Here is a 9917-nt window from a genome sequence, read left to right as displayed (position 1 = left end):
TCCTCACATGTAGACCGAGGAAACAGGATGTTTCTAGCTAAATTCTTCGTTTAAATCCTACGTCAGAGCCGTGGCAGAAGACATACCGAATCTACTAGAGGCCTGCGCTGCTACTGCGGCGAGCTGCACATCGACTCGTCGAGGCGAAGACCTACTGCACCGCACCGCAAGAGTGCACAACCGGAAAGCCGGAAGCGCGAATGATCCGAATTCCCTGTGAACAGCAATGTTCTTTGGTATTTAGGGGAAGACTAGACTAAAGTGCTTAGCCTGCATCTTTTTCTTGTCGTTGAATTTTGCGTACATGTAGTTTAAACCCCCGCATGCTCGAGGTTAGCGTGACCCGACTGAACGGCCGCGCAGCTTTGGAACGATCGGGGTCAATATGCGTGCATCGCCGGACTTGGGTACGCGGTAGAAAATTTGCGCTGCACATTTCGTTGCAGAAACTGACTCTTGGAATTTTGCAGAGTGTGCCATGCAAGTGATCATTGCTACAAGCACACATCCATGTTCCAACGGCTGGCCTACACCGAGGCGCATAAATGTTCAAACGTGGACGTATCAATGATCGAAGAGAGGACAGATTTTCACAATATTGGGCGCGAAATCGATAGCTACCAGTGCTCAGTGTTAGAGAAATTCTGCCTTGATCATGCGCAATTCAGTGTTTCAGGTGTGGTCAGTAGCTATAAGTTTGAACAGTTCGCCTGTCAAGTCAGCGGCGCCAGCGATGGACCGGCGGAGCAATTTTCCACGCTACACCGCTGTGCATATTTTGGCAGCGTAAAATTAAAGACAGGACTGCCAAAATATGCACTCTACTTATCAAGACCAACTAGCCCGTCTTTCTACGTTACACCGCTATCTTGCTAGAAAGCCTACCTAGGCGGCGTTTGACATTCAGCTGCTTTTTGTGGGCCCCATAATTGAAAGCAACGCCTTCAGAAACGTGTTAAATGTTCAAAAATGTATTCTCTTCAACAGTTTCACTCCAGGCTGTCAAAGCAGCCGGACGTTGATAAAACATTTGAGCACTCCAGTCTAGAAATCTGTAGAATTGCCTTCAGTTTGTAAAATTATTGGAATAGGTCACTTTCCGATCGCTGGGACATAGACCCTCATGACAGCGCTGTCACGTGAATAAGGACCACACCAGACCAAAAGCTTGTCTCATATAACATAGCTAACCAAGGTATACCTTACAGCATTGTGTTGATTTTTATGGTGCATAAACGACTAATGCTGCCATGCACTAAGAACAAGGTTTAATGTATTTATTTTGTGTGTAATGACTAAAATGTTCTTTAGGATGTAGCTTGTTTAGGAACATTTTAGGAAACCAAAAATGCAGGAAATTTGCACGTCTCTCCTAGGATCATCTGCAATGCCTCGATCGAGGCATTGCAGATGAAGCTATGTGATGTTAAGAAGATAGTGAGAGACCGGAAAGCGTGGCGTGACATGGTCCATAGGGTCACGAAGAGTCGGACACGACTGAACGCCTGAACTGAACCTAGGATCATGCTGGGATGGAAAGGGATCTGTTGCAAAATTATACAAAATGTTTCCTCTTATTTTCTCGACTCTGGCGCATGTGTAAGATATGGTTTATTGTTAGTTCATCTCCACACTCCTTGCATATTGGTTTGTCCTCTTTCATAAGTATGAAGCTGTGTGTGAGGTGTGGGTATGTGTTTTGTGAAGATGACCTAAAATGGCCTCCATGTTGTGTTTTTGATTACTGCATGATTTCCATTCCTTAATGACAGGCTTGACAAGTATAGTTTGTAGTTTATTACAATGTTTCAAAAATCCTGCCATTTCCCTCTCACTTTTCTTTGTACAAGCTTCTTGGTATCTTCATGCAGCGCATTCACCCTCTGTAATTTAGCATTGCGTCAAGGTAACCTGGTTATTTTTTTTCATCACCTTTCAAGACAACTGTCCCGATTTCATAAAGTGTAGGGTTTCTGACGACAGGAACTCCTTGGAAGTCATAGAAATAAATGAGATCCACAATCATGAGCTATCTAGGGTATGCATATACATGTACATTGCTCAGTGGAACGGTGTCAGTACGCTGTTAGAACAGGTCTTGTGGTAACAACAACCATTGTCTGAGGTGGTCCTTTAATGGGCATTGAAATGCTATGTAACTACAGGTACTGATAGAACTCTTGATCATTTTATGTGATGATGCGATCCTTGCATGCATATAGGTATACATTTCAGAATCTGCAGTGCACCACTTGACCATTTGCCAACAGTTTGTATGAAAATGTATTTTTCATGCATGTTAACCAGTATTTAACAGATGACCCCTGTGCACAAGCCAAAAGTGCCACGAGCCAAATGTCAGGAGGCCACACAACATGGCAGGAGCTGTTAAGTCAAGCTTACAAAGTTATATTTGAAATATGTTCTGGGAGGTGTCAGCTCCAATTAAGAAAGGTTGAGGCTTACAGAGGTGTATGCCAGGTTGTCTATCAGCTAACAGGGCAGCCTACGACCGTATGCTAATGAGTATATCTGAGATAACAGAGACATGAATTAAGGAATTAGTAATTATGTTTGTAGCAAAGGGCATGTAAATTAACGGGAATCCACAGTGGGATCTGCAGACAAGAACCATTAACGCTGGCACACCATACCCTTACAGGTGGAGATTAGGAGTCTCCCTAATTTTTTTTCTGCTCAAAGCTTGACATTTCCTTCGTTCTTCCAGATGAGGAAGATGTGAAAATGATAGCATCGAAAATTCCAGAGACCATCGTTGACAAGGATGCTGATCCCAACAGCGTAAAAAGGAACTTCAGAAAAGATGGGTGACTAGTAATGCTGGCAACAGTTGAAGCTAAGTGGAAAGGCATGAAATTGAAATGCAACATTTGCAGAGATATGTTGGGAGACGACCAGTCTGTGGTGTGCGACATCTGTCTCCGTTAGTTTCATCAAGTGATTGGCCAAAGCAGATGGGGCTTGTGGTTTTATGATAAGTGCAGTGAAGTAGCATAGATGCAACCTTGCCCATTAATAATTGGAGTGGAGTAAGTGCATTGTTTTGTTTTTGTAGGATGTTCATGGTTTCCATGCAAACATGATGAGAAATTTTTTCCTAGAGAATGTTTGCTGAAATGTGAATATAATGTGCAATAAAACTAGTGTTTTCTTGCTATTTACTTTTCCTTGTATACATTAGTTCTGTGAAGAAAACCACCGGCTAGAAGGAAATGTAATGGCATGCATTTTGATACTTGGCCCCGTTGTGTTGGCTCAGTAGTTAGAGTGCTTGGCTGCTGAACCGAGAGGTGCAGATTTGGTTCCAGCCAGAGCAGGGGCATTTCAATAGAGGCGAAACAATAGGCCGTCATGCACCGTGTGGTGTCAGTGCATGTAAAAGAACCCCACGTGGTCGAAATTATACCGGAGCCCTCAACTATTGTGTTCCTCATAGCCGTAGTTATTTTGGGATGCTAAACCAGATATATATCACATCATACTCTGAGTAAGATGCTATTCATGGTCAGTTTTTCATACACTAAATGATCAATTTTTTTCTGCATTGTATAGCAGCTGTTGTACAATTTTACTTTAGCCGTCATGAAGAATATCACACTCGCTCCACATGGCCTTCTGTTGACCCTTGATATGCGTCACAATCACACACCCGAGTATGTATTTGTCTAAGGGCACCTATGCATGCAAGGAGGGGACCGTTACTTTCCATTTGTCAGAACTGAAATGCACAATTCACATCATTTCTGTAATTCAACTGCCTGCTATTTGAACTGTCCAGCATTGATGCAAGTTTCAAAGAACTGCAGTTAGCAAATTAGGCTAATTCGGGACCTCACCATCCTGTGGTCACTGCATCGCACTTTCCCGATTACCTCTACATCCTGCACAATGGCGGGGGTTGAACACATTACGAAGTCGATTTCATTTTTAGTCTTTCCGTTAGAACTTTTCCACGTCCATTTCCGGTTCTTCCGTTTGCTGAAGAAGGTATTCATGATTCGTAAGTTATTGCGCTCTGCAAACTCAACTAGTAACTCCCCCCTGCTATTCCTAGAACCAATGCCATAGTCACCTACTGCCTTGTCTCCTGCCTGTTTTTTCCCTACCTTGGCATTGAAGTCGCCCATTAGTACAGTATACTGCGTCTTTACTTTTCGCATTGCCGATTCTACATCTTCATAGAAGCTTTCAACTGCCTGGTCATCATAACTACATGTAGGTGCATAGGCCTGTACAACCTTCAGTTTATACCGCTTATTAAGCCTAATTACGACGCCTGCAACCCTCTCATTAATACTATAGAATTCATCTATATTACCCGCTATTACTTATTGACAAGGAAACCTACTCCTAGTTGTCGCCTCTCTGGTAAACCTCGATAACACAGTACGTGCCCATCCTTCAGTACAGTATATGCCTCATTCGGCCTCCTAACCTCACTAAGCCCTGTGACATCCCATTTCATGCCCCCTAGTTCCTCTAACAGCACTGCTAAACTAGCTTCACTAGCTAGGGTACTAGCATTAAATGTTGCCAGGGTCACTTTCCAATGGCGGCCTGTCCAGCGGACAGGCCGCCATTGCTTCACCCATTTCCTAGTTCAGCCTTGCCAAAATCCTTTCTTTTTCTTCTACCTTCTTCTGGTAGCATGGGCATGAATAAGCCAACACAAGTGATTGCAATCCTCTGCATCATATCCCGCTTGCCGGCAGGCTAAGCAAAAAGACTCACGTTCGCACTCGTTTGCAATGTGTCCTGGTTTTGAACAGTTTATGCACCTAGCTGGTGCCTTGCAGAACCTGTCTGCGTGTTCCAGACATGGGCATTTTGAACATTTGATGACAGATATGCTCTCAAAGATGGGACACCTTTCCCATCCGATGTTTACATGTGTGCGACCTTCTAGTGCTTCGTATGCACGTTTGTTGACAGCGATTATGGCTGTTCTTCCTCTTCGTCCATCTCTAGTTGTTTTCACGTGCATATCTTCTTTTTCACACTTGATGTTGCTTTGCTTGACGATGGTTTCCACAAGGTATTCATCGTCGATGTCGCCTTCTATTCCCACGATCTTGATTTCCAATCGTCGTCCCTTGGGTTCTTTCACTTGACGATCTTTCGTTGCTTCATTTCCTTTCACCATCTTAGCGATTGTCTCAAGAGACTCCTGATGTGATGAAACCACCAGTACTCCTTCCCTGCTTGTCCTCAGGGAGGTTTCCTTGATGGCCAGCTCCACAGGGTTGATGTTGCGTTTTATGTCTTCGAGAATTCTTTCCTTTCTTTTTGTTGTTGAAGTGATGATTAATGCTCTTGTCTGGCTTTGGTTTTGGTTCCCTTTTTGTTCCTTTTCCTCATTTTCCTTCACGATGTTCGCATAGGATGGCCCTCTTTGGGTTCTTGCTCTACACTCCGCCAAACTTCCCTTGAGAAATTCATTCTCAAGTGTGGCCTCAAGGAAGAGAGTTTTCAGCTTGGTTACTCCAGACACGATGTAGTCAACCTGTCTTCGAGCACTCTCATCTTCTGCCGTCTTGTTAGAGATTTCGATCAGTGCTGAAAAGATCATCTTGTCAATTACTCCCAACTCATTCAGAATTGATGTGGTTTCCATCCTTGAGGGGTCAGCGTTTGCTTGAGTTCTGTTATTTTCTTGTTGTTCCCTCCTCTCTTCTTCCGAGTCCACCACACTGGTGATTTGTGTCTGAGACATATGTTGGCTCTTTTGGTCTTCTTTCAGCTGTCTTCTTTTTTACCTTGCTTACAGGCTTCTTGAACATTTCTTTGTCCATTTGCCTCTGTGCCTGCTCTTGATCTGACATGGTTGGCTTCTTCCACACAGCTTGGTTACTGTTGAGTCGTTTTCCTATTGGTATCTCTTCAGGTGAAGCCCAAACAAGTTGTTTGCAGCCCGGCTGAGCCTACACTCCTGATGTTGTTAATTAATCTTCCTCACTTCTTCGGGCATAGCCCAAACGATCTTCTTGTCCTTCACCTTCTTAATTTAAGTGCCCACTGCAGCAATTACCTTATTGTGCGCGCATCACAACACCCTGTGGCGTCTGCTTGGGTGACAAAGGGTTAACTTCAAATTTTCTGAAATCTTCACTTGTGTTGTGCCACACGAGCTGAATGCTTGTCCGTATCTGAATTGTAACAACTTTTCCTGGTTGGTTTCTTCTTCCCGATTCCGAATCCGAATTAAAAAATGTTTCCGCTAATTTTGACAGAGTTTCAGTGGTATCTGATAACACTGTAGTTCAGGCAACCTTGAGCTCCACAGATTTTTTTATATATCTAATATCTCGAAAACCAGCAATAACAGACAAAATCCCATTTAACTTTTCGATAGCCCTTGCTCAGCCTTTTAAAATGATATATTATACTTTTCTGTGGCTTCACTATTTACGAAGTTATTCAACTTTATGTCGCGCCGGTTATCCTGCCGAGGTACGGGCCCCTACTCCTCGGCTTCCATGCCAAGATGGTATTTTAGCTTATATGTTCTATTTTAGGCTATCGAAGGTCTGTTTTTTGTTACTTGAGACTCCCTGTCATTTTGTGATGCTTCGCTGACCTATTTTAGACATCGGGCGCTCTTATTTTTCTAGTTTCGAGTACTTTTCCACGGCGGCTTGTGATCGATTAGGGTTAGTTTGTTTACAACTTGTTCAGGGACATTTTTGGGGATATTTTCCGAATTGCTGGGCGGATTTTCACGCAGTTTGTTTCTGGATGATCACCAACACTTTGCGAAAGAGAACTGTGGAAGGGCATTATCGGACTCACTCGTTCGCAGGTTGAAACTTGCAAAAAACGCCATAGCTCGGCCGCCAGCAGCCACAGCACCAGGAGACACTGATGATGATAGTAGATAGGGACATAATAATGGTGAGGCTACCAAAAAAAAAAGAAAGCATAAAATAATGTGCCTCTGCCCATGCCACTAGGTTGTGAAGAACAAGTGGTAATTTGATCAGAAACGAAGAAAGGAGAAAGAAGAAGAGGAAAACGTGAAGACTGGCTCGAGGAACGCGAGGTGCGCGAGGCACGAGAAGGGAGAACAGGCGAGCAGCGGAGCCGATCGGCTGTCCAAGGAGCTCGGAGCGGTGCGTCTTCTGCCAGGCCTGACCCGGGGATCCAGACCTGGGGCCTGCCGGCCGTATCCTGTCCTGTTCTCCTGTCGTCCACGAAACTCGGAACGGTGGTCGGGTCCGGGAGTGCCGCAGCGCCAGCTCTTCACTGGCACGAGCGTTCGGCGCCGTGCTGAGCCTAGGCACGTCGGGGAGCCCTAACACATCTGCCGTGGAAAGGCAACTCGAGGCCTCTTGCCTCTACTGGGCCCCGTCCAGTGGCCTAGCCTTCCGCTGGGCTTACCGAGACCCTACTGCATCGACCCTGCAGAACTCCGACTGCTCTGACTACCCGGAGCGTCTGCGGCTTCTCCATCCAACAACTTGGTGACTTTCTGACAATTTGTGTTTTGTCATCGTCCCATTTGCTTGACCTACTCTCGTTCCGTCCATATGTGTATATAAATTATCCGTTGTTAGCTTGGTCAGTCTGGTCGTCTATTTAGATTGCTGAATCTGAATAAGCCACAGAATAAGGTGGCCAGAAGATCTAAAGAAAAGAACCTCACAATTTTGGCGTCCACGGCAGAACCAGACCGGCCATGCAGCATTTTCCCGCGGCTAGAGATAGGAGAAAAATGAGTGCACCAGAGTTGCTCGCGGTAGGGGAACGTATTGGTTTGCAGGGAATCGAGTTGCGCGAGTGGGTTCCCTAGCAAAAAAATCCGATAGAAAACTAATAGCCTATCAGATTATTGATATTGGTTTTATAGGTCTGCCAGAGTATTGGTCTTATGGGTATCCTAGCCGATTGGTTTTACAGGTCTACTGGAGTATTGGTTTTATAGGTTAATTGTTTACTGGTCGTATAGGCTATGGTTTTATCGGTCCTATGGCATCTGATAAACTGATAGGTCTGTAATGCTAGTACACCCATAGCTGTCAATAATCTGATAGACCTACAAAACCAGTAGGCTTCCTATTGGTTTTGTAGGCCCTATGGAATATTGGTCTCATCGAGTAGCTGCGGGTGTTTTACCTCTCTGGACACCTGAAAGGAGAGGGCAGCTATGTTCCATTTTCTAGGGATGAGTTACGCAGCAGGTGCATGTATACACATTTTAATCCACAATGACAGCGGCAACGCATACTGGCACATAATCCAAACATTGACTGCATCCAGGTAGCCCTCGATTCCAAGATTGCGGATTTCGGCCCGATGATGTAGTCTCTCGAATGCTAAGGCACCTGAAAGAAATAAAAAATTGCGTTACAGCTTGAAAAATAAGCGATTTCAAGAACGCGACACCACCATGACTTCAAAAAATCGGTCCACACATATAGCGGGAAACGCATGTGAGCGAAAAAGTGAGCGAAGCGACAAGGCGGCGCGGCGTAAGCGATCATGGTTCGCTCCGTCGCCTACTGGGGAAGACGCATGCACGCGACAGCGCGAACCGAGCGAAACTACGACAACGCTGGCATTTGGCTGGCTTAGTGGCTTAGTACACCGCAAAACTATTGCCAAATCTAACAAGAGTCGTAACGATTGCAAGAATTGACGTTATTTTGCGACAACATGGCAAAGTAAAATGTATTTACAGCAAACCGTATCGAATGTGTGTGAACTTGCACTGTAATCGGCACGAATAGTCACGTGACCCCTTGTTTCTGCTGTTTCGGTTGCGATTAGACGTTCTTTGAATCCTTGGCTATCCACCATTGTTCGTACAAAGCGAAATGTTTACGCGGTAATGCACAATCACAATGCAACACGACAAAATAAAGAAAGCATGCGAAATGAGCGGCAGTGACGTACGGTTACTTCCGGGCGAACGAGCGAAATTTTCTATTTCGGCAGATCCGAGCGACGAGCCAAGCGACACATGCATTTCTGTTCGCGCGAAGGCTTCGCGCGACGCGTGCCGCCGTCGCGTTCGCGTTCGCGTGAGTTTTCGCGTGTATGCGATTCAGCCTTATACCGGCAACCGCGATTGCGCGCGTAGGCAGTTAGGAGAGGCGCCGCCATTACTGAACGCCGAGGTAGCTGCTGAACCAACATTCCGCCTTTCGCCTCACCACAGGTTCTGTCACTTAAACACAGTGCGCACGATATTCGAAAACAGATTAACGCTAAAAAGTTTCATCAATGCTTTCAAGAAATCGTGCCGACAACTTTAAAACTCGACGCTGCGTTATATCACACCGCGCGATTCAAATTCCTTTGTTGGCGTGCAGGCAACGGCATTCTGCAACGCAAAGCCACATCATACACTGAGAAAGTATAAACGTCAGCCCGAAGTTGCAAGTGATGCACACGCACCTGATCAAAAGCTGAACGTGCGCTGGAACGTTGATATCCTCGAGAAGCACCCCGAAAATCGGCGAAAACTTATAAACACAGGGCACCGACGGAACTGCCGCCCGATCAGCGATCGCGCCAGCGCCAATGCCTCTACGGAGCTGCGCATGCGCGCCCAGAGGAGAGGTGGAAAGGAGGATGAGAGAGGCCAGCACGGGAACGCTTGCGCGGGAGTGGGAGTGAGAGAAAGGAAACCTACCTCTCCGCTGCGAAGCGCCGCCGGCATCGCGCTACCGCGTCGGCAGCTCGAGCCGTACTCGTCGCGTGCTCGATGTCGACTCCTCTCGCTTCGGCGGCGGTTGCAGCGTCGCAGTTGCTTGGACGCGCGCCTCTCAATCCATTTCACCGTCCTGCTCTGCACATGTAGGTGATTGTGACTGAGCTGGGCCCCGACAGAACCGTGCTATATCCGCGTGCTTTCCCATCTCCATTCAGTGATCCAGTAGCAACAGCGTCGCGCG

At 46.0% G+C, this 9917-nt stretch overlaps 1 long non-coding RNA gene across 1 annotated transcript; it reads right to left on the bottom strand.

Moving 5' to 3' along the window:
* Window positions 1-8199: 8199 nt before the first annotated feature.
* On the bottom strand, window positions 8200-9541 carry LOC146210166 (uncharacterized). Its single transcript, XR_014703514.1, has 2 exons — window positions 9418-9541; window positions 8200-8342 (listed from the first exon to the last, which is right to left on the bottom strand). It is a non-coding gene; the product is annotated as an uncharacterized LOC146210166 (long non-coding RNA).
* Between the last annotated feature and the right edge of the window lie 376 nt (window positions 9542-9917).

Source organism: Amblyomma maculatum, chromosome 1 (assembly GCF_055883805.1).
Source record: "Amblyomma maculatum isolate TAMU_Amacu chromosome 1, ASM5588380v1, whole genome shotgun sequence".
Taxonomy (NCBI): Eukaryota; Metazoa; Arthropoda; class Arachnida; order Ixodida; family Ixodidae; genus Amblyomma; species Amblyomma maculatum.
This window is presented reverse-complemented; position numbering and strand designations above follow the sequence as displayed.